The following is a 22140-nucleotide window of genomic DNA, read 5'->3' as shown; positions in this document are numbered from 1 at the left end:
AGGATAGAGGTAGTTCAAGTTTTTCGTGAGCTAGCAGATTTGTACAGGTAGAGACCAGTGACTGAAACGCAACTTCATTGCCCTCAGAAGTTCATTCAACGCCCCTTGGAAGAAGTGTGGCAAAATGGCATCATCAGGGTGCAAGGCATCCTTTCCTAGGACCCATCTCTGATTGATCACTCTGTTCTTTTAGTCACCTCTCTCTTGCTATCCTCCATCTCTGTCTCCTCTCTCTTTAGCGACACCCACATCATGCAGCTCACATTAGACCTTAGGTCTTTTCTCTTCTCAGACTAGGCCCTTTCTGCCATTTTGACAGGAAACTGTCTCTTTTCCATTCAGCTCAGCCCCTCCTACCCTAGGCTAGACCCAAACTTAACTCTAACTGTCCCTGCCAACTACCTGTTGCTGGGCAGGATACAGCTTCATCTCTATCAATACAGATTATTACATACACACATACAGTACATTATAACACATTGCAGAAATACACACGTCTTCAAGGGGGAACATGGGATGCATTTACATCTCTTTACAAGACTGTCAGCAGATTACTCTTCTTTTCCAATTGAAAACACATGGATGCTTAATTGAGCCTAGCATAGTGACTGTTACGCTCGTGTTTGGACTGTTTATCATGAGCATCGATTGTAGTCCCACTGTGCTGTGGACCGAAGAGAGCCTGGAGGGGCATAACTAAGTGCCACCCCAAGACTGACCTAGGATGCACAGCAACTGACAAAGAGCCTGGGGAGGCGTGACCAGGTGCTAAACCAAGACTGACCACGGTCACATGGCAGCTGACCCCTCAATGAGATATGAAGGTGCTGACGGACACGACTGCTATATAGGCAGGTAGGTGTAGAACCCAGTTCAGACAGAATAAGTACTGTCAGGAAAGACAGTACTGTGTTCACAAAGAGTAGACAGGGTCAGGTACACACAGGACACATACAAGGATAGGTACGAACAAGACAGACTGGGACAAGTTCACACAGAGTACTTACAATGACGTAGCAAGTGTACTCAAAAAACACTAATGATGCACTCGTTCAGACACTGCAGGTTTCAGAGATAGGAACAGATTCAGATACTGCAGGTTTAGGGAAATATCTACACAGATACAATCAGGTTGAAGGGTTGGTCCTAATTCAGACATAGACAGACGCAGGTACAGACTCAGGGCTCAGGCCTGGATATTCAGGCCCCAGGGTGGCAGAAACAGGAAAGATAAGATATGGGTACAGGGTTCAGGGTACAGACCTGGGTATTCAGCCCCCAGGGTGACAGAAGCAGGAGAGGACCTGGCAACTCAGCAGACGCACAAACAAACTGAAAGAGAATGTTGCTCAGGCATCTTCCACTAGGTGGAGGTGCCTTAAGTACCAAGTGCCTCATAGCAATAGGCTGGGGACACACATGTGCAGACTGTTTCTTTAAGAATCAGGAATTTCAGGTGCGGCCACCCTCAGGATGCAGCCAGGAAGTATGCACAGCAAGCAGAGGGCACAGATCTTGCAGCATACAGCAAGCAGAAGACAAAGAACTCACTGCACTGCCTGGAGTAGTAAGTCGATGTCCCTGCATGGTGGGGGATGAGATGCCATGCAAGGATGCCGGCAGTGATGTTACAGTGACATTGGGAGAACTGTTGTGAATTCTGCTCTTGGGCTCCCTCCGGTGGTTGTTAGTGGTAGTGCAGTTGTCTTGGGGTTGTAATCCAGGGCAGGTGTTTCTGCTGATTGCAGCTCTACTAGGTATTTAGGTGTGCAGGATCCATTACTCCTGGCCAGTTGTCCATTGTTCTTGGAGGGATTGCATCTCTCTCTGGTTCCTCATGCCCTGCTGCCAATTCAGCTAAGATAAGTGTCTGTTTTTTTGTCTCTGTGCACGCATTCAGTGTGCTTTGCAATTCAGTGCAATTCATTGTGTTTTTGTCAGGCTTAGACTTTGTTTGGATTTTTCAGTCATGCTGGATTCTCAGGAGATGCAGATATACTTTCTATGTCTTTAGTTAGATGTAGAATATTTGTATTATCTGCTGTGGTTATTTTTAGGATTTTAATACTGACCGCTTAGAATTCTGTCCTATTCTTTTCTATTTAGCTAGAAGTGCCTCTTTTGCTAAATCCTGTTTTTCTGCCTGCGTGTGTCTTTCCTCTTATACTCACAGTCAATATTTGTGGGGGGCTGCCTATCCTTTGGGGTTCTTCTCTGAGGCAAGATAGAATTCCCATTTCCATCTATAGGGGTATTTAGTCCTCCGGCTGTGTCGAGGTGTCTAGGACGTGTTAGGTACACCCCACGGCTACTTCTAGTTGCGGTGTCAGTTTAGGGTTTGCGGTCAGTACAGGTACCACCTACTCCTGAGAAAGTCTCTCATGCGGCTCCAAGGTCATCGGATCATAACAGAGAACCAGTTGTTAAGATGACAGTTATCTAAGGTTTTTGGCCAGTAAAGGGAATCTGTCATCAGGTTTTTGCTACCTCATCTGAGAGCAGCATAATGTAGGAAAAGAGACCCTGATTCCAACCATATGTCACATACTGGGTGCAGCAGTTGTCATACAATCAGAGTTTTCTCTGATCTAGATGTAGCTCAGAAATCTGATTCCACCCACACCACAGCTTTCTATGTACATTGTATATTGTATATTGACAGTAAGCTGCTAATCAGTGTTGGGGGCGTGGTTCAACAAGTTCTCACACGGACACCAGTCCGAGCAGTGATAATCTCATGCTGATGAAACACTCATTGTATTGAAACAACACTGCGAAGCCAAGTAAGTGACATATCGCTGAAATCAGTGTATCCACTCCTACCTCATGCTGCCCTCAGATTACTTAGCAAAAGCCTGTTGATAGATTCCCTTTAAGAGTCTGAATGAATGAAGAGTGAATTTTTATCCCTGTTACCACTAGTAAAGCTACCAACAGTTGGACCTTTCTCTTGCAATGTTCACTACAGGACTAATAAAATGATAGTGATATTCTGGCTCCACTCACTCTCACATTATGAAAAGGACAGGTGCACAGATACCTGCTAATTATACACGCGACCTGGCAGCTTTCAGTAGGTGTGATACTGCCAAAATGCGAAAGTGATTGGAGCTGGAATCCCCCTTCTTTTTTAATGTTTAACCATGTATTATATGGTTCTGCTATGTCTTCCCAAGCAGAATCTTTCCATCTTCTAGACTTTCTCAAGCCATCACTGCACATTAATCTAATCCATAATTAAAATTTTATGAAAAGTGAAAATCTCACATTTTGAGTTAACCCTGATATTGTTTTCATTTTCGTTTGTCACCAACTGCTTTGCGGATCTTAATTAAGCTAAAATGCCATTAGTTTAACAGAATAAAAAACTAATTAAATTGTGATATAATGGATTTAATCAAAGATAGGAGAACTTAATTAGAGACAAAGACAATATTATACACTTCATTTTTATCATTAACCACACAGGGCAGCTGTAGGGAATTTAATCTATCTTAAAAACAGAAGAATAATACAAGGAGCTCAGAGATAAAGGGATTGCCTAGAGTTGTAAAAAATTAGCCTAAAAGTAGCAAAAGTGATTAAATAAGAAGTAGAGCTTACCTGTTAAAGTGGATCCTTCACAAGAAGTCACAATAAAAACGGCAATCAATACTCAATAAGTTCCTTAGACCTGATGAGACTGTTTTTTACTTTGAAAATACATGTCAAAATGTCTGTTAATACTGTATCCTGATATTAAGAAAGCCAAGTTATATAAAGAATGAAATAGCTCAGAAGTCCAAGTTACTCACACTCTGCCCACCCATCCGGACTGTCAGGTTGCAGCTTGTACTGAGCAATGTGAGACACGAGCAGGGAGGAGGGACATTGAGGAGCTGTCAATCAGGCTAGGTAGATGAGCTAAACTTTCATGAAGGATTGTACAGCAATGCTGCCATGGATTTTGAAAGTAAATACATCATCCCGAGATATTTTTTTAGTACTGAATGCAGTTTATTTTGTGAAATCTGGTGATAGATTGGCTTTAAATCGCTGGCAGTTGCAGCATGACGCTTTAGTCAAAAAAATATAAACACAGTGGCCAGTCTATTAGGCAGAATATCTAAGTATTGGCTATGACTAGAATCAGCAGTCAGTGGGCACAAAAAACGCTTACAGAACCTAAAATGTTTGCGAGAGATTAGTGAATGCATTAGAGCAAATTGTTCATTATCAGTACTTTTAGCAGAAGTATTAAATGTTTGTTACCAGCAATCTCTATTTGTCCCAACTGCCACCTTGCTGCTCACTGCGTTAAAAGGGGATGCCATGCCTTTCGGTAATATCTCGGTTTGAAAAATTTGTTTGAGACCACTTTGTACCTCAATTACTACCTACTGTGCTTGCTGTATTTTGTCCTCATATTATGTATGTGCCTTGTACTGCACGTTCTCCTCTCTACTACCCCTCTGACCTGGCCTGTTTGAGTATACTTTTAAGCCTCATCTTTTGGCGCTGTACTTGTTTGTGTAATTTTAACCCTTCTACTTTCAGTTTATAAAATCCATGTTCTCTCATGTACAACCCCAATTCCAAAAAAGTTGGGATAGTGTGTGAAATGTAAAAAAAAAACAAGATTGCAATGATTTGGAAATATCTACTGCCATATTCTATTCACAACAGAATATAGAACACGGATCACAAGGTGAACATTGGACATTTTTCCATTTCACTTGAAAAAATTAACTCACTTGGAAGTTGATGGCAGCAACAAATCTGAATAAAGTTGGACAAGGCTACATCTACCATTGTGTAGCATTTTCTTTTCATAACAGCCTGTAAATGTCTAGGAAGTCAGGAGACCAATTGCTGAAGTTTTGGGTGAGGAAAATTGTCCCATTCTTGTCTGATGTAGAATTCTCGATGCTCCACAGTCCTGGGTCGTCTTTTCTGGATTTTTCATTTCATAATGTGGCAAATGTTTTCTATTAGTGACAGGTCTGGACTGCAGGAGGCCATTTTACTACCCAACCTCTTCTTCTGTGATGTCATGCTGTTGCGATGGATGCAGTATGTGGTTTCCCTGAAATAGACCTTGTCTTAATGGGAGCATATGTTGTTCTACAACCTCTATATAGTGTTCAGCATTAATAGTGCCCTATAAGACGTGTAAACTGCCCATGCCATAAGCACTATTGCACCCTCATACCACCAGAGATGCAGGCTTTTGGTCTGATAACAAGCCGGATGGTCCCTCCTATATTGAGTTCGCAGGACACAGCATCTGAGGTTTCCATAAAGAATTTCAGATTTTGGTTCATCTGGCTACAGAACAATTTTCCATTTTTCCTTTGCAAAATGTGCATTTTAAATGATCTTTGGCCCAGATAAGGCAGCAGGATTTCTGGATAGTGTTGATATTTGTATTCTTCTTTGCGTGATAGAGTTTGAATTTGTATTTGTGGATTGTACAGTGAACTGTGTTCACACACAATGATTTCTGGAAGTATTCTTGAGCCCATGCAGTGATTTGCTCGATCGAATCATGCCTGATTTTAATGTAGATATCAAAAGACTGAATGTCTGAACTGCCATGAAGACTTACAGCAGTTCACAGCGTGTGAGCCAGCCATCTGTGCACTGCAGTAACCTTACGGAGTACACGGCAATTCATAGGTGGCCACCTCACGCAGAGGTTAGCGTGAGAACCGCCTGCTGTGCCCTGTGGTAACCTTAATGACATCACCTCTCATTACTGCCGTTGTTTCTCGCGCTACTCTCAGTGTGTTCCACCGGCCGCGGTGAGCGATAATGCTACTAATGTCACTGCTTATCACAGCCTCCAGATGTAGCTGAGTTGAGGATCATTGTGTGGTACCTCTATTTGGATTATGGAGGATCCTGTGGATTACTCTTTTATAATAAATGGGTAAAAGAGGGCAATTGCCGGGGAGTGCTTTTTACAAATAAAGGACTAATGGGGGTGTCTGACTGACAAGTCTCCACTACTAACCCCTGGGCTTGATGCCAGTGAACATTACACAGCTGACATCAAACCATTAGCTAGTTACCAATGCACCAGGGCAATCAGGAAGAGCTGAGGCTAAGCGCCAGAATTGGCCCATCTAATGGATGCACAATTTCTGGGGCTGATGAAAGCTGGTCTTATTAGGTTGGTAAGGGGGCAATATGCATCACCCTTCCAGCTGTCTGCTTTCCCCTAGCTGGTTATTAAAAATGAGGGGGACCTCAAATAACTTTTTAGGGTCCCCCTCATTTTTAATAACCAGCAAAGGCTAACCAGACAGTTGTGAGCTGATATTAATATGCTGGGAAGCTCCATGGATATGGGCCCCTTCCCAGACTAATAAGACCAGCTCCCAGCTGACAGCTTTCCCTTAGCTGGCTATTAAAATAGGGAGGATACTACATCTTTTTTTTTACATGGATTCGTAGAAAGCTGCCAGATAAGCTCCACAGAGCTTATTAAATATCTTGATGGCTATCTGTTGTGAATTTGGTTTCTGGGCTCGCCCGGTGGTTTCTGGTGGTACTGCACTTGTGTGCTTCATCTCCTCTGTTCACCTGTTTTCCATCAGTATGTGGGAGTTTTCTATTTAGCCTTGCTCCTCAGTCATTTCTATGCCGGCCATCAATGTTACCAGAAGCCTTTCTGTTGCATGTTCCTGCTCCTAGACTACTATCAGCTAAGTTGGACTTGTTGTCCTAAGTTTGTTTTGCATTTTTGTTCCAGTTCTCTGTGATTGAATATTTCTGAGGCTGGAAGCTCTTGTGAGCTGAAATTGCCACTCTGGTGTCATGAGTTGATGTTAGAGTCTTAAAGTAATTTCAGGATGGTATTTTGAAAGGGTTTTCAGCTGACCGTGAAGTTCCCTTTTCTGTCTTCCTACTATCTAGTAAGCGGACCTCAATTTGCTAAACCTATCTTCATACTTCGTATGTCATTTTCCTCTAAAATCACCGCCAATATATGTGGGGGCTACTGTCTGCCTTTTGGGGAAAATTTCTCTAGAGGTAAGCCAGGTCTGTATTTTCCTCTGCTAGGGTCAGTCAGTTCTCCGGCTGGCGCTGGGCGTCTAGGGATAAAACGTAGGCACGCTACCCGGCCACTGTTAGTTGTGCGGTAGGTTTAGCTCATGGTCAGCTCGAGTTCCCATCTTCCAAGAGCTAGTCCTTTTGTATGCTTAATTACATTCTCTTGCCATTGAGAACCATGACAGTTTGGCCGGCCAAGGGTTAAAATAATTGGCAGAAGAAAGGAGAGAATAGAAGTCTGCAGAGAATTTTTTTTTTTTTTTTTCCTGAGTTTGCTCATTAGTTGATTCACTAGCATCTCTGCTTACTGCAGCCTTTGTCTCTCTCTCCTTCTAATCCTTGAATGGTTCTGATTTCACCTGATTAATATGGATCCACAGAGTTTAGCTACAGGTTTGAATAATCTCGCTATGAAGGTTCAAAGCTTACAGGATTTCGTTATTCATGCTCCTACATCTGAACCTAGAATTCCTTTACCTGAATTTTTCTCTGGGGATAGATCTCGCTTCCAGAATTTCAAACATAATTGTAAATTATTTTTGTCTCTGAGATCTTGCTCCGCTGGAGATCCTGCACAGCAGGTCAGGATTGTAATTTCCTTGCTCCGGGGCGACCCTCAGGATTGGGCATTTGCTTTGGCACCAGGGGATCCTGCGTTGCTCAATGTGGATGCGTTTTTCCTGGCTTTGGGGTTGCTTTATGAGGAACCTCATTTAGAGATTCAGGCTGAAAAAGCCTTAATGGCCCTGTCTCAAGGGCAAGATGAGGCTGAAATATACTGCCAAAAATTTCGTAAGTGGTCTGTGCTTACTCAGTGGAATGAGTGCGCCCTGGCGGCGAAATTCAGAGAGGGTCTCTCTAATTCCATTAAAGATGTTATGGTGGGGTTCCCTGTGCCTACAGGTCTGAATGAGTCCATGACAATGGCTATTCAGATTGATCGGCGTTTGCGGGAGCGCAAACCTGTGCACCATTTGGCGGTGTCTACTGAGAAGGCGCCAGAGATTATGCAATGTGATATAATTCTGTCCAGAAGCGAACGACAGAATTTTAGGCGAAAAAATGGGTTATGCTTCTATTGTGGTGATTCAACTCATGTTATATCAGCATGCTCTAAACGTACTAAGAAAGTTGATAAGTCTGTTTCAATTGGCACTTTACAGTCTAAGTTTATTCTATCTGTGACCCTGATTTGCTCTTTATCGTCTATTACCGCGGACGCCTATGTCGACTCTGGCGCCGCTTTGAGTCTTATGGATTGGTCCTTTGCCAAACGCTGTGGGTTTGATTTAGAGCCTCTGGAAGTTCCTATACCTCTGAAGGGTATTGACTTCACGCCATTGGCTAGTAACAAACCACAATACTGGACACAAGTAACTATGCGTATTAATCCGGATCACCAGGAGATTATTCGCTTCCTTGTGTTGTATAATCTACATGATGTGTTGGTGCTTGGATTGCCATGGCTGCAATCTCATAACCCAGTCCTCGACTGGAAAGCAATGTCTGTGTTAAGCTGGGGATGTCAGGGGACTCATGGGGACGTACCTTTGGTTTCCATTTCGTCATCTATTCCCTCTGAGATTCCGGAATTTTTATCTGATTATCGTGACGTTTTTGAGGAACCTAAACTTGGTTCACTACCTCCGCACAGAGATTGCGATTGTACTATAGATCTGATTCCGGGCAGTAAGTGTTGTGAAATTGGATTTTGGGCTCCCCCGGTGGCCACTGGTGGAATTGAACTGGTGTGCATCATCCTCTCTGTTCACCTGTTTCCATCAGGATGTGGGAGTCGCTATTTAGCCTTGCTCCTCTGTCACTTCCATGCCGGTCAACATTGTAATCAGAAGCCTTTCTGTGCATGTTCCTGCTGCTAGACAACTCCCAGCTAAGTTGGACTTAGTCCTTGTTTGTTTTTGTATTTTGTTCCAGTTCACAGCTGTAGTTTCGTTTCTATGTCTGGAAAGCTCTTGTGATCTGAAATTGCCACTCTGATGTTATGAGTTAATACTAGAGTCTTAAAGTAATTTCAGGATGGTATTTTGATAGGGTTTTCAGCTGACCATGAAAGTGCCCTTTCTGTCTTCCTGCTATCTAGTAAGCGGACCTCAATTTTGCTAAACCTATTTTCATACTACGTTTGTCATTTCATCTAAAATCACCGCCAATATTTGTGGGGGCCTCTGTCTGCCTTTCGGGGAAATTTCTCTAGAGGTGAGCCAGGACTATATTTTCCTCTGCCAGGATTAGTTAGTCCTCCGGCCGGCGCTGGGCGTCTAGGGATAAAACGCAGGCTACGCTACCCGGCTACTGTTAGTTGTGCGGCAGGTTTAGTTCATGGTCAGTTTAGTTTCCATCCTTCCAAGAGCTAGTTCGTATGTTTGCTGGGCTATGTTCTCTTGCCATTGAGAACCATAACAGTTTGACCGGCCAAAAAGGGTTAAATTAATTGACAGAGAAAGGAGAGAAAAGAGAAGTCTGCTGAAGATTTTTTTTTTTTTTTTCTCAGTTCTGAGTGTGCTTGTAATTGAATCTCTTGCAAGTCTGCCTATATTGCAGCCTTTCTCTCTCTCTCTCCTTCTAATCCTGGAATGGCTCTGTGTTCACCTGTTTAAAATGGATATTCAGAGTTTAGCTGCAGGTTTGAATAATCTCACCACGAAAGTTCAAAACTTACAAGATTTTGTTGTTCATGTTCCTATATCTGAACCTAGAATTCCTTTGCCTGAATTTTTCTCGGGGAATAGATCTTGCTTTCAAAATTTCAAAAATAATTGCAAGTTGTTTTTGTCCCTGAAATCTCGCTCTGCTGGAGATCCTGCTCAGCAGGTCAGGATTGTGATTTCTTTGCTCCGGGGCGACCCTCAGGATTGGGCTTTTGCATTGGCTCCAGGGGATCCTGCGTTGCTCAATGTGGATGCGTTTTTTCTGGCCTTGGGGTTGCTTTATGAGGAACCTCAGTTAGAACTTCAGGTGTAAAAGGCCTTGATGTCCCTATCTCAGGGGCAAGACGAAGCTGAAATATACTGCCAGAAATTCCGTAAATGGGCTGTGCTTACTCAGTGGAATGAGTGCGCCCTGGCGGCGAATTTCAGAGAGGGTCTCTCTGATGCCATTAAGGATGTTATGGTGGGGTTCCCTGTGCCTGCGGGTCTGAATGAGTCCATGACAATGGCTATCCAGATAGATAGGCGTCTGCGGGAGCGCAAACCTGTGCACCATTTGGCGGTGTCTACTGAGAAGACGCCAGAGAATATGCAATGTGATAGAATTCTGTCCAGAAGTGAACGGCAGAATTTTAGACGAAAAAATGGGTTGTGCTTCTATTGCGGTGATTCAACTCATGTTATATCAGCATGCTCTAAGCGTACTAAGAAGCTTGATAAGTCTGTTTCAATTGGCACTTTACAGTCTAAGTTTATTCTATCTGTGACCCTGATTTGTTCTTTATCATCTATTACCGCGGATGCCTATGTCGACTCTGGCGCCGCTTTGAGTCTTATGGATTGGTCCTTTGCCAAACGCTGTGGGTATGATTTGGAGCCTCTTGAAACTCCTATACCCCTGAAGGGGATTGACTCCACCCCATTGGCTAGCAATAAACCACAATACTGGACACAAGTAACTATGCGGATTAATCCGGATCACCAGGAGATTATTCGCTTTCTTGTGCTGTATAACCTACATGATGTGTTGGTGCTTGGATTGCCATGGCTGCAATCTCATAACCCAGTCCTTGACTGGAAAGCTATGTCTGTGTTAAGCTGGGGATGTAAGGGGACGCATGGGGACGTACCTGTGGTTTGCATTTCATCATCTATTCCCTCTGAGATTCCTGAATTCTTGACTGAATATCGTGACGTTTTTGAAGAACCTAAGCTTGGTTCATTACCTCCGCACCGGGAGTGCGATTGTGCCATAGATTTGATTCCGGGTAGTAAATACCCTAAGGGTCGTTTATTTAATCTGTCTGTGCCTGAACATGCTGCTATGCGAGAATATATAAAGGAGTCCTTGGAAAAGGGACATATTCGTCCTTCGTCATCTCCCTTAGGAGCCGGTTTTTTCTTTGTGGCTAAGAAAGATGGCTCTTTGAGGCCGTGCATTGATTATCGGCTTTTGAATAAAATCACGGTTAAATATCAATATCCGTTGCCACTGCTGACTGATTTGTTTGCTCGCATAAAGGGGGCCAAGTGGTTCTCTAAGATAGATCTTCGTGGGGCGTATAATTTGGTGCGAATTAAGCAGGGGGATGAGTGGAAAACCGCATTTAATACGCCCGAGGGCCACTTTGAGTATTTGGTGATGCCTTTTGGTCTTTCAAATGCCCCTTCAGTCTTTCAGTCCTTTATGCATGACATTTTCCGTGATTATTTGGATAAATTTATGATTGTGTATCTGGATGATATTTTGATTTTTTCGGATGACTGGGACTCTCATGTCCAGCAGGTCAGGAGGGTTTTTCAGGTTTTGCGGTCTAATTCCTTGTGTGTGAAGGGTTCTAAGTGCGTTTTTGGGGTTCAAAAGATTTCCTTTTTGGGATATATTTTTTCCCCCTCTTCCATCGAGATGGATCCTGTCAAGGTTCAGGCTATTTGTGATTGGACGCAACCCTCTTCTCTTAAGAGTCTTCAGAAATTTTTGGGCTTTGCTAACTTTTATCGTCGATTTATTGCTGGTTTTTCTGATGTTGTTAAACCATTGACTGATTTGACTAAGAAGGGTGCTGATGTTGCTGATTGGTCCCCTGCTGCTGTGGAGGCCTTTCGGGCGCTTAAGCGCCGCATTTCTTCCGCCCCTGTGTTGCGTCAGCCTGATGTTGCTCTTCCTTTTCAGGTTGAGGTCGACGCTTCTGAAATCGGAGCTGGGGCGGTTTTGTCGCAGAGAAGTTCCGATTGCTCCGTGATGAGACCTTGTGCTTTTTTCTCGCGTAAATTTTCGCCCGCCGAGCGGAATTATGATGTTGGGAATCGGGAGCTTTTGGCCATGAAGTGGGCTTTTGAGGAGTGGCGTCATTGGCTTGAGGGGGCTAGACATCAGGTGGTGGTATTGACTGACCACAAAAATCTAATTTATCTTGAGTCCGCCAGACGCCTGAATCCTAGACAGGCGCGCTGGTCGTTGTTTTTCTCTCGGTTTAATTTTGTGGTGTCCTACCTGCCGGGTTCTAAGAATGTTAAGGCGGATGCCCTTTCTAGGAGTTTTGAGCCTGACTCCCCTGGTAATTCTGAACCTACAGGTATCCTTAAGGATGGAGTGATATTGTCTGCCGTTTCTCCAGACCTGCGGCGGGCCTTGCAGGAGTTTCAGGCGGATAGACCTGATCGTTGCCCACCTGGTAGACTGTTTGTTCCTGATGATTGGACCAGTAAAGTCATTTCTGAGGTTCATTCTTCTGCGTTGGCAGGTCATCCTGGAATCTTTGGTACCAGGGATTTGGTGGCAAGGTCCTTCTGGTGGCCTTCCCTGTCTCGAGATGTGCGAGGCTTCGTGCAGTCTTGTGACGTTTGTGCTCGGGCCAAGCCTTGTTGTTCTCGGGCTAGTGGATTGTTGTTGCCCTTGCCTATACCGAAGAGGCCCTGGACGCACATCTCGATGGATTTTATTTCGGATCTTCCTGTTTCTCAGAAGATGTCTGTCATCTGGGTGGTGTGTGATCGTTTCTCTAAGATGGTCCATTTGGTTCCCCTGCCTAAGTTGCCTTCTTCTTCCGAGTTGGTTCCTCTGTTTTTTCAAAATGTGGTCCGTTTGCATGGTATTCCGGAGAATATCGTTTCTGACAGAGGTACCCAATTCGTGTCTAGATTTTGGCGAGCATTCTGTGCTAGGATGGGCATAGATTTGTCTTTCTCGTCTGCTTTCCATCCTCAGACTAATGGCCAGACCGAGCGGACGAATCAGACCTTGGAGACATATTTGAGGTGTTTTGTGTCTGCAGATCAGGATGATTGGGTTGCTTTTTTGCCTTTAGCGGAGTTTGCCCTCAATAATCGGGCCAGTTCTGCCACCTTGGTGTCTCCCTTTTTCTGTAATTCGGGGTTTCATCCTCGATTTTCTTCTGGTCAGGTGGAATCTTCGGATTGTCCTGGAGTGGATGCTGTGGTGGAGAGGTTGCATCAGATTTGGGGGCAGGTAGTGGACAATTTGAAGTTGTCCCAGGAGAAGACTCAGCTTTTTGCCAACCGCCGGCGTCGGGTTGGTCCTCGGCTTTGTGTTGGGGACTTGGTGTGGTTGTCTTCTCGTTTTGTCCCTATAAGGGTTTCTTCTCCCAAGTTTAAGCCTCGGTTCATCGGCCCGTACAAGATATTGGAGATTCTTAACCCTGTGTCCTTCCGTTTGGACCTCCCTGCATCTTTTTCTATTCATAATGTTTTTCATCGGTCATTATTGCGCAGGTATGAGGTACCGGTTGTGCCTTCCGTTGAGCCTCCTGCTCCGGTGTTGGTTGAGGGCGAGTTGGAGTACGTTGTGGAAAAAATCTTGGACTCCCGTGTTTCCAGACGGAAACTCCAGTATCTGGTCAAATGGAAGGGATACGGTCAGGAGGATAATTCTTGGGTGACTGCCTCTGATGTTCATGCCTCCGATTTGGTCCGTGCCTTTCATAGGGCTCATCCTGATCGCCCTGGTGGTTCTGGTGAGGGTTCGGTGCCCCCTCCTTGAGGGGGGGGTACTGTTGTGAAATTGGATTTTGGGCTCCCCCGGTGGCCACTGGTGGAATTGAACTGGTGTGCATCATCCTCTCTGTTCACCTGTTTCCATCAGGATGTGGGAGTCGCTATTTAGCCTTGCTCCTCTGTCACTTCCATGCCGGTCAACATTGTAATCAGAAGCCTTTCTGTGCATGTTCCTGCTGCTAGACAACTCCCAGCTAAGTTGGACTTAGTCCTTGTTTGTTTTTGTATTTTGTTCCAGTTCACAGCTGTAGTTTCGTTTCTGTGTCTGGAAAGCTCTTGTGATCTGAAATTGCCACTCTGATGTTATGAGTTAATACTAGAGTCTTAAAGTAATTTCAGGATGGTATTTTGATAGGGTTTTCAGCTGACCATGAAAGTGCCCTTTCTGTCTTCCTGCTATCTAGTAAGCGGACCTCAATTTTGCTAAACCTATTTTCATACTACGTTTGTCATTTCATCTAAAATCACCGCCAATATTTGTGGGGGCCTCTGTCTGCCTTTCGGGGAAATTTCTCTAGAGGTGAGCCAGGACTATATTTTCCTCTGCCAGGATTAGTTAGTCCTCCGGCCGGTGCTGGGCGTCTAGGGATAAAACGCAGGCTACGCTACCCGGCTACTGTTAGTTGTGCGGCAGGTTTAGTTCATGGTCAGTTTAGTTTCCATCCTTCCAAGAGCTAGTTCGTATGTTTGCTGGGCTATGTTCTCTTGCCATTGAGAACCAAAACAAGTAAGTTTCCAAAGGGTCGTTTATTTAATCTATCTGTGCCTGAACATGCTGCTATGCGGGAATATATTAAGGAGTCCTTGGAAAAGGGACATATTCGTCCTTCGTCATCTCCCTTAGGAGCCGGTTTTTTCTTTGTATCTAAAAAAGATGGCTCTTTGAGGCCGTGTATTGATTATCGGCTTTTGAATAAAATCACGGTTAAATATCAGTATCCTTTGCCACTGCTTACTGATTTGTTTGCTCGAATAAAGGGGGCCAAGTGGTTCTCTAAGATTGATCTTCGTGGGGCGTATAATTTGGTGCGAATTAAGCAGGGGGATGAGTGGAAAACCGCATTTAATACGCCTGAGGGCCATTTTGAGTATTTAGTAATGCCTTTTGGTCTTTCAAATGCCCCTTCAGTCTTTCAGTCCTTTATGCATGACATTTTCCGTGATTATTTGGATAAATTTTTGATTGTGTATCTTGATGATATTTTGATTTTTTCGGATGACTGGGACTCTCATGTCCAACAGGTCAGGAGGGTTTTTCAGGTTTTGCGCTCTAATTCCTTGTGTGTAAAGGGTTCCAAGTGCGTTTTTGGGGTTCAAAAGATTTCGTTTTTGGGGTACATTTTTTCCCCCTCTTCCATTGAGATGGACCCTTTCAAGGTTCAGGCTATTTGTGATTGGACGCAACCCTCTTCTCTTAAGAGCCTTCAGAAGTTTTTGGGCTTTGCTAATTTTTATCGTCGATTTATAACTGGTTTTTCTGATGTTGCTAAACCGTTGACTGATTTGACTAAGAAGGGTGCTGATGTTGCTGATTGGTCCCCTGCTGCTGTGGAGGCCTTTCGGGAGCTTAAGCGCCGCTTTTCTTCCGCCCCTGTATTGCGTCAGCCTGATGTTACTCTTCCTTTTCAGGTTGAGGTTGACGCTTCAGAAATCGGAGCTGGGGCGGTTTTGTCGCAGAAAAGTTACGACTGCTCCGTGATGAGACCTTGTGCGTTCTTTTCTCGTAAATTTTCGCCCGCTGAGCGAAATTATGATATTGGTAATCGGGAGCTCTTGGCTATGAAGTGGGCTTTTGAGGAGTGGCGTCATTGGCTTGAGGGGGCTAGACATCAGGTGGTGGTATTGACCGACCACAAGAATTTGATTTATCTTGAGTCTGCCAGGCGCCTGAATCCTAGACAGGCGCGCTGGTCGTTATTTTTCTCTCGGTTTAATTTTGTGGTTTCTTACCTACCAGGTTCTAAAAATGTGAAGGCGGATGCCCTTTCTAGGAGTTTTGAGCCTGATTCCCCTGGTAATTCTGAACCTACAGGTATCCTTAAGGATGGAGTGATATTATCTGCTGTTTCCCCAGACTTGCGACGGGTCTTGCAGGAGTTTCAGGCGAATAGACCTGATCGTTGCCCGCCTGGTAGAATGTTTGTTCCTGATGATTGGACCAGTAGAGTCATCTCGGAGGTCCATTCTTCTGCATTAGCAGGTCATCCTGGAATCTTTGGTACCAGGGATTTGGTGGCTAGGTCCTTCTGGTGGCCTTCCCTGTCGCGAGATGTGCGAGGTTTTGTGCAGTCTTGTGATGTTTGTGCTCGGGCCAAGCCTTGTTGTTCTCGGGCTAGTGGATTGTTGTTATCTTTGCCTATTCCGAAGAGGCCTTGGACTCACATCTCCATGGATTTTATTTCTGATCTCCCTGTTTCTCAGAAGATGTCTGTCATCTGGGTGGTGTGTGACCGTTTCTCTAAGATGGTCCATTTGGTTCCCTTGCCCAAATTGCCTTCCTCATCCGAGCTGGTTCCTCTGTTTTTTCAAAATGTGGTGCGCTTGCATGGTATTCCGGAGAATATCGTTTCTGACAGGGGAACCCAATTCGTGTCTAGATTTTGGCGAGCGTTCTGTGCTAGGATGGGCATTGATTTGTCTTTTTCGTCTGCTTTCCATCCTCAGACTAATGGCCAGACCGAGCGAACTAATCAGACCTTGGAGACTTATTTGAGGTGTTTTGTGTCTGCGGATCAGGATGATTGGGTTGCCTTTTTGCCCTTGGCGGAGTTTGCCCTCAATAATCGGGCTAGTTCTGCCACCTTGGTTTCTCCTTTCTTCTGTAATTCGGGGTTTCATCCTCGTTTCTCTTCCGGTCAGGTGGAGTCTTCGGATTGTCCTGGAGTGGATGCTGTGGTGGAGAGGTTGCATCAGATTTGGGGGCATGTGGTGGACAATTTGAAGTTGTCCCAGGAGAAGACTCAGCATTTTGCCAACCGCCGTCGTCGTGTTGGTCCTCGTCTTTGTGTTGGGGACTTGGTGTGGTTATCTTCTCGTTTTGTCCCTATGAAGGTTTCTTCTCCTAAGTTTAAGCCTCGGTTCATCGGCCCGTACAAGATATTGGAGATTCTTAACCCTGTGTCCTTTCGTTTGGACCTCCCTGCATCTTTTTCTATTCATAATGTCTTCCATCGGTCATTGTTGCGCAGGTATGAGGTACCGGTTGTGCCTTCCGTTGAGCCTCCTGCTCCGGTGTTGGTTGAGGGTGAGTTGGAGTACGTTGTCGAGAAGATCTTGGACTCCCGTGTTTCCAGACGGAGACTTCAGTATCTGGTCAAGTGGAAGGGCTACGGTCAGGAGGATAACTCTTGGGTGACTGCCTCTGATGTTCATGCCTCCGATTTGGTCTGTGCCTTTCATAGGGCTCATCCTGATCGCCCTGGTGGTTCTGGTGAGGGTTCAGTGCCCCCTCCTTGAGGGGGGGGTACTGTTGTGAATTTGGTTTCTGGGCTCCCCCGGTGGTTTCTGGTGGTACTGCACTTGTGTGCTTCATCTCCTCTGTTCACCTGTTTTCCATCAGTATGTGGGAGTTTTCTATTTAGCCTTGCTCCTCAGTCATTTCTATGCCGGCCATCAATGTTACCAGAAGCCTTTCTGTTGCATGTTCCTGCTCCTAGACTACTATCAGCTAAGTTGGACTTGTTGTCCTAAGTTTGTTTTGCATTTTTGTTCCAGTTCTCTGTGATTGAATATTTCTGAGGCTGGAAGCTCTTGTGAGCTGAAATTGCCACTCTGGTGTCATGAGTTGATGTTAGAGTCTTAAAGTAATTTCAGGATGGTATTTTGAAAGGGTTTTCAGCTGACCGTGAAGTTCCCTTTTCTGTCTTCCTACTATCTAGTAAGCGGACCTCAATTTGCTAAACCTATCTTCATACTTCGTATGTCATTTTCCTCTAAAATCACCGCCAATATATGTGGGGGCTACTGTCTGCCTTTTGGGGAAAATTTCTCTAGAGGTAAGCCAGGTCTGTATTTTCCTCTGCTAGGGTCAGTCAGTTCTCCGGCTGGCGCTGGGCTTCTAGGGATAAAACGTAGGCACGCTACCCGGCCACTGTTAGTTGTGCGGTAGGTTTAGCTCATGGTCAGCTCGAGTTCCCATCTTCCAAGAGCTAGTCCTTTTGTATGCTTAATTACGTTCTCTTGCCATTGAGAACCATGACAGCTATCTCTCTCTGTATCTATCTATCTATCTGTCTGTCTATATTCCTCATCACTATCTATCTCTCTTTGATTACACTGGTCAACGCATTTTTTCTGGCAAAAGGTTTTAAAACATTTTAAGTTAATTTTGGCTGCTGATTACGAATATGAACTCTGTTTTTGGCTATCACATCAGGATTTCGAGATTTTCAATTTTTGATGAAAATTACTCCTATCTAACGTTTTATGATAAAAACACATGATTTTCGGTACTACGTTATATATTTTTAACCAAGGAATAACAAAGATTACAAAGTCTGTGTACCGCAAATCAAATATACTTACAGAATTAAACTACAAAATATAAAAACACATATATATGGCACACAGATGAATGACAAATGGCAGTTATTTGAACTTTCTTTTCTTGGCTGATCTGTGATGTACAGCTTCTGGGTTGTCTCTCAACAAGCTCCAGCAATAGTCAGCCATCATATGTGAGTCCCACTGACCTTGATACCGTTCTTGCATTGTTTTAATGTCCTGATGAAAACGTTCCCCTTGTTCCTCGCTCACATCCCCAAGGTTCTCTGGAAAAAAGTCCAAATGGCTGTGTAAACAGTGAATCTTGATACTCATTCTACATCCAAGATTTCGCAGACTAATTAGTAGCTCTTCCACAATCTCTTCATATTTGTGTGCTTTCTTATTTCTTAATGACATTACAAAATGCATTCCAAGCTCTTTCTTCTGTCTCATTCATTGATGTGATAAAATTTGGGTCTCTCATAAGTGTTCTTATTTGAGGTCCATCAAATATTCCAGCCTTTTTCTTCTCTTCACTAAGACCAGGAAAATTTGAACATATATAGTTAAAGCCTTCTCCACTGTGATTGAGAGCTTTGACGAACTGCTTCATCAATCCAAGTTTTATGTGTAAGGGAGGAAAGTCAATGTTCTTCCTATCCACTAGAGGATCATGGATGACATTCTTATCACCAGATGCCAAACTCTGTCGCTGAGGCCATTCAGTTTTCACCCAATGCTCTGCTGTAGCTCTACTGTCACAGTAGCACAGAAAACAAGGATGTTATCATAGCAAATGGGAATTATGCATGTTCAAAGAAAACAAAGATATTCTCACATTTATTGGGAGACTAAATGAAAACTAAATTTACCTTACAAAACCATATAAATGGGCACTTTTCATACACTACTTATTTTTATCATGGAATTCTTGAAAATGGGCTATATACCTGTAGCGCAAAAACGTGATATGATAGAGAAATTATAAGATTATATTTGAATTCAGCACCCTCAAATTAGTCTAAAACTGTTCTTAAAGTCCATGCCAGAAATTTTTTTTTCTTTTTGTAGACCAGTGTTATCTTTAATATATAACTAGAGATGACCGAATTTGCTCGGCTTCCTGGATCACGCCGGCCGATCAGCATATTGGCGCTGCAGCTCACAGCTGAATGTGTCGCAGCTGTGTCACGATACATGCATGGAGAGACGGTTTGTTGGGATCTCCATGCATGTGTAGGGGGATGGGCTATGCATGATGCACCTGCCGTCCTGGTACTATTACGTTATGGTCATGTTCATTTTAAGCAATATCTTGTACACAAATGAACATGACCATAACATAACAAGCGCTATAGCTTGCCGAATAAGAGGGAACCCGAGCAAATTCGCTCATCTGTATACATAATACTCTTTAATTTCTATGCTGCATTTACTTTCATATCTGTCACACGGACAGCACTCTGACAGCACACAAACACATGGATGTCACACAGATAGCGCACACTTATACACGCATGACACACGGACCACAAATCTCACCAGTACTGGTTTTTCCAGTACCGGAAACCCCAGGACATGTGAAGGGCGCCTACAAGGAGGGAAAGTGGAACTGCAAGCTGAGGAAGGTGAAGAAGAACTTTTCACTAATTAGAATTTTCAAAAAAGTCTATACTCATATGTAATACTGACATGTGCAAAAGAAAAAGCACCTGATTGCTGTAGCTTTAAGTTACACATAAATTAATTACAAATTAGTATAAAGCCTAAGAATCTAAAAATGGACTTTACAATTACACTGGCAGCAGCTATGATTATCAGAGGAGTTACATTCACATTTACTTTGGTTTGCAATTTTGAGAAAAAGTGTCATTCAGTAAGTATGTGATTATTGCCTATTATTATTACTGGCACTAGATTTGTGGACTTTGGGTTTATGATCCATAGAACATAATGTGTAATATCAGAAACACTCAAATCCATAACTACTGTTCTCTGCTTCATTATCCACAGCATTTAACATTATAATCAACAGATATGAAAAGTCAGGGGAATTTCCAGATGACTTAGCAAACCACAGAATTGGATATTTACCATGACTGCAGAGCTCAGCAGCGGAGTTATTTACTTGGAGTTTGCTTTTTATCTTTTCAGCATTTTTATATACTAGAGCCACTGTGTAGAGACACAGAACCCAACGGCACCTTCTGTTACCACTAACCCATAAATTCACAATTTGCACCTGACATGAAGCAGAAACCTTCTAAATGTTCTTGGCTCTTCTGTCGTTAGCTTTACACCAAGAAATGTCCTTATATGTTGAATATCATTTTTGGGTTTCATTTCAAAAATTAAGAAAGTGGTTTTATACGTTAACCCCTTAAGCACCAGGGAATTTTTCATTTTTTCGCTATCATTTTTTACTCACCTTCCCAAAGCCATAATTTATATATTTTTCAATTCCAGCATCGTTTTCCAGGTTTTATTTTTATGGTGTTCATTGTGTGGTAAAAATAACCTGGAAACAAGATTGTCCACTTCAGTCCGATTACAGTGATATCAAATGTGCATCGATTTTTTTTCTATTTGAGTGATGAAAAATTGTAAATATTGTTTTTGCTTTGTATCGGCAACATTTTTATTTCTCTGCTGATGGGGCTGATTGGGAGCTTGTTTTTGGCTCCGTCAGATGATCCTTTCATTGATACTGATTGTGTGTACATATGATGCTTTTATTGCTTGTTATTACATTTTAGCCATTTACCGACAGGGTTAATTAATTCCATATTCTAATGAATTGAACTTTTACGAACATTGCAATACCAAATACATTTAGTTTTAGTTTTTTTTTTTCCCTTTTTTATTTTTAACAGGGGAAAAGACAACCCCAGTATTTAAGGAAAAGTTACCCCTGTAATCCACTGATCACCACCATTGAGGCTTTTGGAGCTCCTAGACCTATGTCGTAGATATAAAGCAATGTCTTTTTGGCCATGTTGCATAGGGACAGAGGATGTCTAGATGAATATACTACTTTAAAGGGTCCATCTCGGACATGATTGCTCAGAAGCAAAATAGAGAGGTGCACATCTGTGGTCACCTCTCCAAGGTGAAGCAAGATGAGATACATTGGATTCCAGAGGTGGGACCTGCATCGCCTAGATATTTATAGCATATCCTTTGCTGGAGCTCAGCTGATATAAGCAAAATGGTCTAATTGGTTGTTGGTCTCCCCTTTATAAAGAGATGTTGGTGGCAAGTGATTATCTGCAAAGTTAGCTCCAAGCAGAATGTCTTCTGCTGGACATTTGGGTCCATTAGTAGTGTACTTTTTGTATCGGAGCAAGTAGATCCTCTAGTATTTTGGTGGTATTTTTGGCCCTGCATGGTGATTATTAAAATATTTATCCAGGCAAAGTATTTACGGTCCAAGTGTCATAATCTGTACAGCTGTCTATGGTAGGCCAATACCTGCCATGGTCATGACTGATTAAATTCATCAGAAAAGATTATTTATCTATTTTCTTTAGTGCTAAAAATTGGCAAATTGGGGAATATCTGAAAAACGTATAAAAACTTCTAGGGTCAATAGCTGTTCCTAAAGATAGAGTTCTTATTCATACAAGCCGACTTTCCATCCTGTATTTATTAAGCTAAATTGCTTCCATTCTGAGCACAATTTTCTACTTAACAGAATTTATATATTTTTTTTTTCACTCGCATTATGGAAAAATGAATTTGAAGGAACTTTTTACTTGTGTGTGTGTGGCCTCAATAAAATATTAAGAAATGTACTAATACTTCACATGAGGAAATGCCCACAGGGTAAACACAGATGGACATATTGAGCAACTACCATAATGGAGCGTCAGTAACAGACTGTACACAGAAAGGCCGAAGCCAATATTTTCAACTAATTCTGTAATAAGGCTTT

This window comes from Ranitomeya variabilis, chromosome 6, assembly GCF_051348905.1.
Source record: "Ranitomeya variabilis isolate aRanVar5 chromosome 6, aRanVar5.hap1, whole genome shotgun sequence".
Classification (NCBI taxonomy): Eukaryota; Metazoa; Chordata; class Amphibia; order Anura; family Dendrobatidae; genus Ranitomeya; species Ranitomeya variabilis.
The sequence above is the reverse complement of the archived record's forward strand: the minus strand, read 5'-3'. Positions refer to the sequence as shown.